The following is a 13396-nucleotide window of genomic DNA, read 5'->3' as shown; positions in this document are numbered from 1 at the left end:
ATTTATTACTGCAATCCAGGTTTGAAAGCAAAGTCCCTAATGAATGCGGCACGACTGTAATTAAGTGTTTAAAATAGATTAGGAAAACATTTTGTAAAACCATTGCCTTTAGACGAACTTATTGGGTGTCAAGCTGTGACCAAATTGACTAAGCCAACAAAAGAAGGGAGCGCGTGTTAATAAAACATTTCTTTCCAGGAAGCAACATTTACATAATGCAATGTCCCACTTTCCCCAAGTCTTTGTCACTATAATGGCAGCAACTGGACTCTGTGCTATGCACAAGTGAGGAGCTGCCAGCAGGCAGAATCCCATCCCTCTTTCAGAAGAGGCACCTGATAGGAAATATAGCATTTAAACCCCCTGCTGAAAAGGGGTCCCCAGAAGTCACAAGTTTGACAGCTGATGAGGCTTTTGGCTATAATCACACCACAGTTTCTGCACACTCCTGCTCTGTTCTGCTTCACCGTGGGGGTTCTCAGGGTCAGCACTTTCTCCTGCAGCCTCCTGGCTGCCCAAGGTGCTTCATTCCATTGTAGCACTGCTCAGAATTAAGCAACACAGCCGAAGTGTTTTGAAGTATATTTTTGGGGGTCTTGGTGTGAAATGCAGTCATCGGAGTGGAGCACGAAGGACAGTCAAACTGAGCTGCACCTCGATGAGCGCACAGCAGAAGCTCTCGCTATATACGCTTTTCTTCTATTTTTAGTTTCCAGAAGCTGAGTCTTTCTCTGAAGTTTTATAATTCCATTCGTAACTGAAGCCGGACACATTTGTGGTTTCATGACCGTTGCCTGCTGGGACACCTTCTGCCCACATCCCGCTGCTACAAAGGACAGCACGCAGCACCAGTTGCAATGGGAGGCTGTATTTCCATGTCTGCTTGGTTTTTACACAATAAAATCTTTGCTTCTTCACCCCAAGCCTCCTCCTCTTGCTTTGCATTTCCACGTGGTGTCACTATGTATGTGGAGGGGTGCAGGGTGTTCCCAGCTCTACTTCTCAAAGTACACCTGTTAAGAACCTCCCATCATACCCCTTGTTTGCTCCTGTCCGGCTCTCCTTATGGTCATAATCCTCTTCCCTAGGAGAGACCCCAGACTTACTCATCTATGGGGTATTTGTGGCACAACTATGCAGGTGCATGCAGCACTCTGCTTCCCATCAGTGCTCAGCTGGAAGGCTCTTACTGGATTGCACAGCCCCCTGTGACCTTTTGGGCTGCCTTTGGAGAGGCATATTGGGCAGTATTCAGCATTTGGTCATGCTTTTTGGATTCCTCCCATTCATTTCTAATTTAAACCAAACCATGGCAGCAAGAAACATTTTCCTTGTCACAGATGAATGCGAAACCTTCGTCCCTGGGTTCTCGTCAGCAGTTTGCTTATCCCTATGTGCTCTGTAAGCAGTTTCTCACTCCCAACGGCGCTGCAATGCCAGCAGCGCACACTGATACACCGCTGCATCCCAGGCACAAGGTGACAATCCCTATGCACACATCAGCACAGGCATTCCTGGCCACTCGGGGTGGCACATATCACTGTGTGTGCCATTCCAATTAGTTCAGATGTTTCCCCAGCCTTGCACTGTGCTTTGGGAAGCTGAAGGTCCTGCTTTTGGATTACACTGAAGTACATTCGCAGCAGTCCCTGCAGAGCACCCATGAAACACGTTCACTGCGTTCTCTGTTTTTCTTTGTTGAAATCTCTTGGAGCTCAGAGCAATCCTGCTCAGAAACAAATGTGCAGTTGTTGTTTTTAATCCCCCCTCTTTTTTCCCCCTTGAAACTGGCACGCTGAACTGCAGCACACTGTGTAATCATTACAGTCCCTGCAAGTTCACAGATTAAGAGAAAGACATCTCCAGTCCTCTCCGCATAAAGCAGGCAACACAAAGAGGCAAACAAATAAAGTGGTTTGCAGAAATCCTGAGCTCCCTTCTGTGCTTTCAGATGCAAAAAAGAAAGAGCACACAGATGATTGTGCAGTTTGGAAGAGAGATCTTTGCATCCTGACCTTCCATCCTGTAAGAACGTTTCTTTAATACTACGCTCCAACAAGAACTGCTGGGAAGAATCTGACTAAGCTGCAGTAGCCAAGCTTGGCAGGGATGAGAACTTACTTAGAATCATGAAGGTTGGACAGGATCATCAAGTCAGATCTTCTCCCTGATCAGCCCCTTGGTCTGAGTGCTGCTCTGAGTGCCGTCCCCAAGTTTGCTCTCTCTGACCCACAGACATGGGATGGGTGAGGTGTCAGCTTGCAGCTCACTCTTAAGCTAACATCACAACTCAGCGCGCTCAAAGAGCTGCATAAACTGCTCATTATTGGGTGGAGACAACAGGGATGATTCCTTTGACACTGAGCTTTGTATCTGGAATTACTACACCATGCTGCTGCGGTGTTTGCTGAACATTAAGTTGTTGCTATTTAAACCTGCAGAAGGAAAGCAGATTTGTGTGTAATAATATACAGGGCTCGCTGTTTTTCCTTCTTTCTGCTTTTGCTTTGCAGGACACAAAGGAAATTGCTCTGTCACTTGAAATGGTTCTGCACATCCTTTAGCAGGAAAAAACGGCGCTTGGACTGGAGATTTTCAGCCTGTGTCCGGAGAATTGTTTGCCCTTGAAACCCTCAGTGCAGCAGAGATCTGTTCTCACTGGCAGTGAGAGAGAGCGATCTGTCAGCTCTGGCCAGCAATAAATCCATGGCTGCACAGTGCAGGGTGCAAAGTGCCTGCGAGCTGCACCGTCCCTATTGCACGCAGACACGTAACCAATGGGCAGGGCAGCAGGTCTCAGCGTGGGGTAGTTTATAGCCTGCAGTGGGACGACAAGAGTTATTCTCTTTGCCCCTGTATTTCAGCTGCCTTCATCCCGGAACCGCTGCTTTGTTTTTTGTACTGCCTGAATGTGATGCTGCCAACACAGCTCAGGGTCCCCTGGTTTGGGGATATCCCCATGTGTCATCCCTGGAGGTTGGTAGGTGCATCACCCCATGTGCTGCTGGGGGGAACAAGGAGTCCCAGTGCTTCCAGTGGGGCTGATGCACGGCAAGGAGGTGCCTGCAGATCAGACAAAGGAGCACCAAGCGACAGAGGCTGCCAACTTTCTAATTAACATAATTAAAACGTGCTCTTTTCTTCCAATGGATGTGCCTTCTGCAAGCATCCATCAGAGAAATGAGCTCTGTAAAGAGCTCCTTCCTTTGCAAGACACTCATAATTCAGGACTGACAGTGTCCACATCCATCCTGTTGCTGACTGCGGTATTAATGGATGCTGGCCTGGCTGTTCCTGTACTGTCAGAGGCTCCTGCCTTGACATGTCCCTTCCCTAATGGATGAAGAACTGTGAGCTGTGAGCTCGTGTGCTACCCTGCATAGGTCACCAGGACAGGGGTGTCCATTCCCATGGGGGGCACTGGGGCTGGCTCCCACGTCCCCATCCTCCTGTGCAGAAGAAACAACAGGCTTTGGTAGCAGGGAGATGCTTTGTGCTCCCCTTCTGTGCTCTCATGGAAGTCAGGGAATCACATTTATAACGCTTCCTAATTATGAGCAGGGCACGTAAGCTTCTTTCCAAACAAATAAGCTGCTTTCCCCCTGTGCCTCCATCCCAATTGTCTCTGGAAATGCTCTGTTTTGATACTTCACTCTTCTTAGTGCCACTGCAGAGGTGCAAAGGGGCAACTCCTTACTGCAGCCTGGAAGAGGGATGCACGGAGCTGCTGGGCTCATCCATTGCCGGTGGCCCCAAGGAGAGAGAGTATGGGGGCACTTTCCATGCCCAAGCTGCTGCCATCTCACCCAGTGCTACTGGATTCAATTCCACGCCTATTGGATGCACTGAGTTAATATCGAATCGCTGCCTTGCACAGAGCCTCTCTGCCAGTTAAACATGTCCCATCCCCTGCAGGTGACCATCAAATGGGTGTGGGGATGTGCTCTGCAGCAAAGGGGAGTTCTGGGGCTGTGTGAGGACAAGCTGCCTCGTGGCAGATCAGAGTGCAGCCCAGCACGGCCGCGGCTCTCACGGAGCAACGTTGTTTCTCCCTGACTTGCTGTCAAGCTGCTCGTCTGACTTGAAAGTGATGTATTTCTTTGAATTGCAGCCCTGAAAGAACAGCCAGAGCTTAATTACAGCAAAAGGGCCTTGTGCTTGTGCGGCACATCACAAAGCAGCTGGTGAGAAAGTTTCCACAATAGGAACCCTTCCAGAGTGACGTCCTGGCATCAAGGGGCCCTGGAAGAGACACAGAATTTAAAGGGAAGAAGAAAAAGAGCAGAAGAAAATAACCACACCGAGGATCATTTGCATTCCTATTGCAGAGCTTCAGCCTTGCAATACACCGAGGGCATCGCATTGCCATTCCCAGGCGGTGGGGCAGCAGAACTGAGCTCTGCAGCCCTGCATCCAGCCCTCCTCTGTGCCAGGGCTGAGCTCTGCACCCCTCAAACCCTTCGACTCAATCATCGCTGATTGTGGTTCGGAGCCCCAAACAGCCTTGCAAATTAAATTATTTATTCATATAAAATGTGCTTACAATCGCAAAAGGGATTCACTTAATTGAAAGTGCAGCCAGCATTTTAATAAAACCATAAAAGGGTGAAACGTGCATAAATGGAGGAAAAGTGTTTAATCTCAGAGAGATTGCTTGATGTTAGAGAGCGCATTCCGCTCCCAATATAGCTAAGCAAATAATATTGAGATCCCACGAGCAAAGAGATATTTTTATCTTTTCGCTCAAGCCCTGGGTTTAAATTTGACATTATAATTGTGAATTATGCTAGTTCATTTCCATAGCTACAGAAGGCTTTGGCCAGCCAGCAGATCGCGTTGCTGGTGACTCTTGGTGTGCTGTGCCTCCATCCTGGAGCTGGGGACTCCCTGCTGCAGCTGTGCCATGCGCTGTGGGCACACCACGCATGCAGGGTCAGTGTGGGAAACTGCCTGTGCTTGGCTTGTCATCGCTTGGATCATAGCCGTGGGATGAACCTGGCTAATGAATAGAACACCTGGCTGATGTGCAGCACCCACCTGCCTTGGCAGTTCCTGGGGCAGTGCTGGGTGAGGGCGAATGTGGCCCCATGCTCAGTCCTACACCAGGTCCTATCCTCCATGAGGGCCCCGGGAGCTCCCAACAGCCCGTTAATCCTTTTTCTTGTTAATACCACAGAGCAGCTTGTCAGGGCTGCCTGCTTTCTGATGAATAATACAGGGCAGCGGGGAGGCTGCGGGGAATTATGTAGCAGCTTTAATTAGTGTGGAAGTGTGGGACATGGAGAAGATGGAATGGGTTGAGGATGTGGGGGTGCTGCAGGGTGTCCTGGACACACCATGCTTCTGGAGAATTCACTGCCCTATGCAGCCCCTGAGCCTCTGACAAAGGTCTGTTCCTATTATGGGATAGTCATGGCCATAGGAGTTCTCAGTTGGACAGATCCCTGCTCCTGATGGATCCCATTTGGTGCACGGTGCCCTGGGAGCTGCTGCTGCCGCAAGCCAGGTCTAGTATTGTGACCGGTGCTAACACAGCTGAATTACTGTGGGGAGAGTGAAGACAAGTTCTGGCTCTCACTCTTATAGGGATTAACGGAGAAGCACGCACAGAAATCCCCCAACAGCACGGCTTCATGCCCTCAGTGCAGAGTGATATCACTGCTGGGCCGCAGCTGCTCAATGCACAGTGATTGCTGGAGCACAGGGCAGCAGCAAGGAGGTGTGTCGGGGTGTGCAGTGTGGGGGCTGGGTCTTGTCCCCACCCCATGAGCCTTGCTTAGGCTCTGCCCAGTCTGCAAATCCCTGGGGATCTGGCAGCGATTAGGGGCATTAAGCCACGCAGGGGTGACCACTTTGACTTTGCAGGTGCAGAGCCTCCTGTTGCTGGTGAGACCCTGGAGGAATTACTCCAGCATTGCCTTCAGCTCCTTTGGCTGCTGGGCCAAAACCAGGCTGTCTCTGAGGCAGCGTGTGCCATCACAGCCCCGAGGAACTCACCCTGCAACATCAGAGGGTGGGCAGGAACACAGCACCAGGAAACTCCTCTCTGAAGTCTGCTCCCTGGGAAGAAAGCCATTATTTAAAGCCATTATTTGTTGCGTGGGCTCTCCTGCAATAAAGCAGAGGTGCGGAGGTGTGAAGGAATTACTTTTGTATTTAATCATGCAGTAATTACAGGAGCGTGATTGACTTTTCTGCCTGGTCTCTGGCAGCAGGGGCAGTCGTATGGAGGAACTCAGGCCTCAGTGCTTCAGCCACCTTCACCCTAATGCTGCTGCTAAGGCTGTGGGGTGCAGCAGGGCTGACCTCTCAACACAGGTTCCCTTTGCTGCTGCCAGGATGAGCCCAGCAAATCGTTCCCAGCACAAGGTGCACATGTGCAGCGTGACTGCTGCTTGTTCTTTACCAACCCAGGAGCCGAAATGAATTGCAGCTATACAATGAAGAGTCACTTTATTGCTAAGGCATTAGGCAAAGCTAATGTAATCTGAACTGATATTGAATACAAATCCTTGGCTGTGAGTCACCCTGCTCTTACATTGTGTTCTGTCGCGGAGGAGCGGCGTGCCAATAGAATGCCAGGCACTAAAACAACAAGGAGGAAACATGCTTTTCTTTCTACCCATGAAAGACAGCCATAATGACAGCCAAATCACCCAATCATTGCATTAATTAATAAGTATTTGCAGCCTCCTGAGATTGATTGGATCATTATAACACCAAGTGAAGCCTGAAGAAGAATTCCTGGGGGAAGACCATTCTGATTTCACGTTCATTTTGGCTCTAGCTCACGTGCAGGAAAAGCAGCTCCAAGCCAATGCGATGCAGGAGCCCATAGAAGGTACAGTCCTGCATCTTTCTCATGTCAACCATTCCTACAAGCAGCACGAGACTTTGCAACAGCCCTTCCAAGCCCAGCCCCAGGCACAGGGTACCCAATATGCATGGGAGGTGCTGCCAGGAACTTCATTTCCCTCTCCAGCCCTGATCCTCTGTCCCTCCCTTACAGGGCAGAGAGGGGATGGGATCTTGCTCAGCAGAGCATTTGTTTTGCTCGAGTTGATTACAGATGCCACATTTGTGCACAATGCAAAATTAACCACCATAATAGCATTTCGTACTGATGGAGTATCGTTCATCTCTGGATAAGAATGCGTTCTCACAGACATTGATTAATCTCTCCCCCTAAACATTCCTGCAAGGCAGGTGCTATTGATGCACAGTGCTAGGCACGACTTAGAATCAAGCATGGGCTTGTGCTGAGCGTGGAAATTTCTGCTGCTCACTGTACCTGAGGTCAATGCTAATGCAGTCCTCGATCCAGCAGCCAACTGGAGCCACAAAGTCCTCCTTTCAACACATAGGAACGGAGAGGACAGGAGCAGTGCTGGCACCCATCCCTGTGAACCTGGGACAGACCCCGTGAGAACCAAATAAAGGCCAAATCAGCAGCTAGGTACAGGTGTTCCTAGGGCAATAACCCTTTGTGCTTTGTGAGCACACACATTGCCCATCACCACCACCACCAGGAGTGACCCCACAGCCCCTGGAGCACCAGCACACCCACCAGTGTACCCCAGAGCCACTGTGCACAGGGCTTCCAGCCCCCTCCTTCCAATCCCCTGTGTAATAACATGCTGCCACACTTGACAGCTTCCCTTATCTGCTGCCAGGCTGATCAGTTCTGGCTGTAATTTCATGCTGTTATAGGCAATCACACTTGTAAAGCAAAAACCATGTCTGTGTTTCACAGCCAAGAACGTGAAGTCAGGTTTAAAGCACTGAGGAAGCCAGGCTGGCAGCTCCTTCTGTGTCCCATAGGAGTGGAGGGGATGAACTCCACAAGGTTGCACAGCCCTGCATGGGTGCACAGCCCCAGGCCTGCAGTAGTGCAGTATGGCTGCAGAGAGCTCCTGGTGCCTCCTGCTGCCCACTCATGAACCATGCCCAGTCACCAGGTGCCACGTGCAGGAAGAAGGAAGGCAGAGAGCTGACTGTTATGGGGAGAGAGGGAGAAAGGAGCTCAGATGCTTGCACTCTGCACTGGGCAGACACGGTGCTAGGCAAAGCACATGCCATGTGATCTGGGGAAGAAACAAAGGTCCTGCTGGTACTCTCCATCTGGGCTGTAAGGTTGACTGGGAAGAGAGGAAGGCCAAGTGCACCCAGGGTTCTCCTGGTGCCAATGAGCCCCGTGCTACTGCCTGCTGCATCCCCATGCCCCTGCTGCTCCAACCTGCAGCTCTCCCAGCCAGGACTGGCTGCAATTCCTGCTCTGGAACCCAAGCACTGACACCCTGCTGTGAAAGACCCTCCCTGCATCTATTTCACTTTGCTTTTCACACTTTGCATTTTTGAAGAACGGAGAATGTGGCAATGCAAAATCCTCCGTCACGTCACTCAATGCAGGGCCACTATGGGAGAAGGATAAAGCAAGAAGCCCTGCGGGCTCAGCAGTCCCCCGACTGGCTCCAGGGAGCCTGGGGATCCCTGATCCATCTCAGCCCAGCTGCCTCCTGCTTGCAGAGCCGTGCTTTTAATTACTGCCAGGGTGAGGGATGGGGTTGCCACGGTGACAGAGCTAGCAGCTTCCTCGCCTCCGGAGCCCTCCCAGCCCTGGGGAGCATCCTGCAGAGCATCCCTTACCTCCTTGTACCTCCTCACTACCTGTACCCCCATCTCTTCCATCAGGGCTGCCTGAACACCATTGGGGTGTCAGGAGGTGAACGCTGCAGCTCTGGTGATGGCTTTCCCCCAGCACCCAAACAAACCAACCCAGGAAGCTCTCTATCCACAGCAATAATTGATGAGAATGCATGTTTTAGGGCAGGAAAACACCCCACCTCCATTCCTTCATGCTCTGAGGGGAATTGCTGCTTTCAATCTTATTCATATTTATAACTCTTCACTTGGGCCCAGCCGGGCTTCTTGTTAGAAGGAGATTTACAGCTGCTGCTAGTGCTCCTGCCAGGGCTTCTCTGAGCTGCAGGAGTTGATGCTGTGCCCAAAGCTTTCTTGCAAGGATCCCCAGCTCCTCACAAAGCCAAGCATCCCAGTGCATGCTCCCCTGCAGGGACTCTGTGCTGAGGTGTGGGGCTGTGGCTGCTGCTGCTGTTTGCTGTCCCCCAGCCCTGCCCCCAGCCCTCTCCACACATCTCAGGGGATAGTTATTGATCTGGTGGCACCCCATGCTGTGCCTACGGCCTGCTGCAAAGCTTAATGAATTGATCAGTGAGTGCTCCGAGATCCCCAGATGGAAGAGCCATGTAATTACCAAGCAGCATCCAGTGGTACTCAGGGTAATTGCAATAACGACTGCAACGACTCCCCTCCCCAGCAGGCAGAGCGCAGGGGTTAATGGGGAACTTTGCACAGCAAACTAGGCAGAAAGATTTGCATTTCTTGGAGAGAGCGAGCGAGTTTCCCCGGCTAGTTGGTTTGTGTTTGCAGTACATTAGCTAATCTCATTTCAGCTTGCACAACATCTCCCATCGTGCGAATGCACAAGCGTACGCCGTGATGTTGAAGCCCTGCCAGGGCCCCGCACTCACTGCCTCTGCTCTGCCAGATCCCACACACAGCATGGGGCAGCCAGCACGGGACCTCGCAGCCTGGGCAGATCCCTGTTTGCTTTAGGAGGAGGCATTTATATAGCAGCACTTAGTGACTGCTGGTGAGTTTAGTGCCAACCCCTCATCATACCGACACGCTGAGAAGTGTCACGTTAGAGTCAGGCTTGGTAATAACTCTGCACAAGTGAAAGGTTATGATTATGCTAAGATCTCTGGTAGGTAATAGACCCGTGCTGGTGTCACGTGTTAGACATACAGTGCAATCACATGGCAGCAGTGTGGTGGGACCTGCATCCATATGGGACCGACCCACTGCCCGTGTGGGCATGGTGTGTTTGGGGGCTTTTGTACAAAGGCAATGAGGATCACCCTGCCCTGAGAGCCCTTGGTGGGCAGAGGGAGGAGCAGGGGGCAGAGAATGGCTCCCACCCACAGGAGCTGCAGCCGTGCTATCAGCAAGGAGTGGATCTGCTGCCAAGCTCTTAGGAATAAATCAATTAAACCATCAAAGCTTGGGAGAGCAAAGTGACACGGTATGGATTCTTCTTTACATGAGAAGAGCTTTGGAACCAATCTCCTTCCCTCACAGTGAGAACAACCACCCCCAGTGCTGCTGCCCCACTCCCCTTGGAGCTCCGCAGCTCTCCCACCATGTGTCCCCTGCTTCCAGCACACAACTGGGCTGGTTGTAATCATTTAACCCTCCGGTTAACCTGCTCACACAGCGCAGTCTGAGCTGACTGCCCTGCTAATCTCCTCCTTGTGAGTGCGATCACCAGATATTTTACATGTACCTGCAGATGATAAGCGAAAATGGGAAGCGGTGACAGAGCTAAGCACTGGTTCTTAAAGGATTCATTAATAATTCCTCCATTTGAAGATGATTCCTCACTGCTGTTTTTGGAGATCTGTGAACGAGCCCCTTCTTAACTCACTTCAGATGCACCGCTCTGATACGGATCACGCTGCTTTTCATGACAATTCTGCTTGATGCCACATCAAATGCATTGCGACAACCTGCAGCAGCTCCGCAGACACCATCCCTCCCCCCCCCCAAATCCATAATCCCTTCAAAGACCACAATCAGCTGTTGGACATAGAACCTGGTTTTCATAACACCACATTGCTGTGCTCACTGTCAGCTTTTCTTTCCCTCTTTCCCATTTCCCTTTGACATTCCTCTGCCTTTGCCCCCCGCCCGACTGCATTGTCGAGATGCAGCATCCAGTGGCACTCATCCCCAGCCCACATCCCAGGGACGTACAACCCCAATCCGCATCCCACAGAGACAGGCTGATTGCAGAGCAATTGCTTGGCATTGAGAACAGTGCCCTCTGCTCAGTGCTGAGAGTGAGGCTGAGCCCATTTCAACTCTGGAACAAGTGAAAGGTAAGTACAGCAGGTGCAGGTAGTGCAGAGATAATGCATCGCTCCGCTCTTGCAGACAGATAAGGCTGAGGAGCTGCAGGGCTTTGCCTCACTGCAGAAAACTTCCAACAAAACTTCTTTTGCTTAAGGAGAAATTGCTAGATAGAACAACATCAATTCTGTGCACTCATGAATTTACAAATTCAGCTTTCTGTGTCAGGAACAGTATCTGGTGCGGAGTAACTTATCTTGCAACTTATACGGGAAGCAATGAGCAAATACCAGCAGCATTCTGGTGTGAATAGCAATTTTGAACAAACCTTAGGGAAATGGGAGCAGGTGAGTCCTGCAGCCCCACTGCGTGGCCGAAGCCTTTACACTGCTGATGGGATGGCCCGTGGGGGTGAACCTCTGCCAACTCACACAGCAACCCAGGAGGGCTGTGCACTGCTGTGGGGCTGATGCTGCAACCATGGAGCCCCCCATTTCCGCTGCCTCATCCCCGTAGCGGCTTTGTTTCCCTTCCAAATCCCAACAGGCAACAGAGAGCCTATTTTGGAGCTGGGCAAAGTCTTCTCCTGTCGCCAAGGAACAAGAGCTTCCCTCCTGAAAGGCCCCCAGCTGTGTCTGCGGGCACGCACTAAAAGGGGCTGGAAGCGCGCCTGGCCTCAGCTCAAACCCCCATTCAGCACCCGTGTTTGTGAGGCAGAGCAGGGCTACAGAAGCCAAAGACTGGAGTGGCTCTGCTGTTCTGAGGGACAAAGACCTTTTTTTTTTCACCCCAAGACAATATTACCACTCAGCAGAGATGTCCCCCCATCAGCAGAGCCCATGGGTCTTTCCCCGGAACGGTGATTCAGTGTTGGTGCAGGAGGTAGCAGCAGTCAGCCCCAACCCTGTGCTGGGCTGCAGGAACCTGGCTGAGAAGCAGGAGCATCCATAGGAGATGCCCAAACCCAAAGGAGCATGGCCTCCCTTTGGTCAGCACTGCTGCTGCCCCGCAAGGTGCAGGGAGGCTGCGATCGATGGGTATGACTGCAGAGCCAATGTAGCATTGCTGGGCTGCTGCATCCCCATCATAAAAAGAAATGAAAGATTGATTTTCCCAGCGGTCTGGAATCCACATTGCTCCAACTGATCTCACCCAGTGGCATCACCAGAACGGTGGAGCTCAGCTCCTCCAGGCCACCACGTGTCCTCCAGCAGCCACCATGCAGGCAATCCAGCAATCCCTTCCCTGCGTTATTAGGGGAAGAGCAGCAAAACCACTGCCTGGGTAGCTCAGAGCTGGGCTTCAGGAGCAGCCAACAGAGCTGAGGAGCAGAACAATGCCTGCATCTCTGCTTTAGAGCCCACAGCTTGTGTGCTCAGCACAGCCCCACACTGCTGAAGGCCCAGCCCAGAGCCAGGGAATGGCACCCTGCCCTTCTCAGAGTGCCTTATCTTTGAGCTGCTCTTTGCTAAGTCACATCTGACTTAATTATGGTAATTAAGATTGACATGAAGACACGATTAAAATGTGAAATTTGAATTAGCTGTGAAACTTATCTCAGTTTTTAGTGCGCTCATTGATTTGCTTCCCTATTAATCAAAGGTCCAAGGTAACCGCCGATGAACACGGGGTTAATTAAAGCAATGCCCACTAAAATGGCCTCAGGAGATGCTCCTCTTTATTTCTTTTCATATTCCCCGAGCACTGCCCAGGGAGCAATACCCATTTCTCCTTTCCTTGCACAGAGTTCTGGGGCTGCTCCTCCTGCAGGGCAGTGCCCATCACCATGCAATGCACTGCCCACCCCAAAGGCTGCACATAGGCTGGGATCCGGGCTCTGCTCCTCTCTCTCCCCAGCATCACCAACTTCTGCCACTTAGAGGGCATTTCTGTGTTATAAATTCCCCATATCTTCCTTTTGTTTTGTTACTTCTCCCCCCCCCTCCATCCCTCCCCCCCCTTGTTACCATGGCACTGATGTTATTATCTGGCTATCTTTGGAGTTTACTACAATGCAAATGAACACAATCAAAATCACTCAAGGAAAACTGCTGAACGAGAGACAACTTTTATCTGTGATAAGTGCAGGTCGGGAGGGAGGGCAGGGATGAAGGAGGGGGAGCAGAGCGCACGTGCTGCCACAGATAGCTTTGTTATCCCAAATTAAACCCCTGGGCAAGCAAATCCCACTTTGGATATGTAGCATTTGTAGTGATAGCAGGTTGGGGTTATTGTTGCTGAGGTAACCAAATCGGTGTCTAAAAGGTAGTAGGGGCTGATCTGCACCATCAACAAAGGAGGTATTGTGGGGGAATTCTGGCCTTGATCTTGTGATACTTGACTCCTGTGCCACTCTTGGTGACATTGCTCTGGTTATTGGGTGTGACAGGCAGAAGGGGCCGGGGGAACCAGGCAGCTCTTACCAGGAGGTGATTTACAGTAAACAACTCAGGGTCGGATTTGT

Source organism: Excalfactoria chinensis, chromosome 16, assembly GCF_039878825.1.
Source record: "Excalfactoria chinensis isolate bCotChi1 chromosome 16, bCotChi1.hap2, whole genome shotgun sequence".
Classification (NCBI taxonomy): Eukaryota; Metazoa; Chordata; class Aves; order Galliformes; family Phasianidae; genus Excalfactoria; species Excalfactoria chinensis.
The sequence above is the reverse complement of the archived record's forward strand: the minus strand, read 5'-3'. Positions refer to the sequence as shown.